Here is a 689-nt window from a genome sequence, read left to right as displayed (position 1 = left end):
GTGTCCACAGGGAGGGCTGGGTGAACGTCAGTGTCCTGCCACTCCAGGTGGGGCCAGAGCTGCTGCAGGAGGTCCTGGAAGGTGGCCCGGGTCAGCCAGACTACGTCCAGCCACCGCTCATCATCCCAGGTCTGCCAGGCGATGTGCCACCACCAGTCCTGGTGCAGCAGGCCCAGAAACGGCAGGGCTGGAGGCCCAGGCAGGTGATGGTAGCCCCAGCAGTGGCATCCTGGAGCCTCTCATTGGCATCCCTGCTGGTGGTAGCTGTGCAGCGGTGGCCTTGGGGCAGGGGCTGGAGCAGCCATAGCACAGGGAGGCAGCGTAGCCGAGGAGAAGTTGCCACGTGCTGCCTCTGTGCTGGGCTTGCTGCCCTTTGGGCAAGGAAGGGGAGCTGGCTTTTAAAGATGACTGCTGGGTGCTGACAGCTGCATCCGGAACCTAGAGCTCCCCCCGGTGGCAGCAGGGGCCCATTGCAGGGCTTCAGGAACCTTGGTGCAAAGAGCAGCAAATAGTCTCCCTAATCCCCACATGTGTAGACACCTGCCCAAAAGGGCTTACACTAGAATAAACTTAGGCCGGATCAAATGCATATGTATATGGACCCAAGCAGGAGAGACTAAAACTAAATGTGACAAGCTACCCCAACAATCCCCTCCTTGATGGTGAGGTTCGCTTATGCTATCACCGTG

The sequence above is a fragment of the Alligator sinensis genome, unplaced genomic scaffold (assembly GCF_000455745.1).
Source record: "Alligator sinensis unplaced genomic scaffold, ASM45574v1 scaffold645_1, whole genome shotgun sequence".
NCBI lineage: Eukaryota > Metazoa > Chordata > Crocodylia > Alligatoridae > Alligator > Alligator sinensis.
This window is presented reverse-complemented; position numbering follows the sequence as displayed.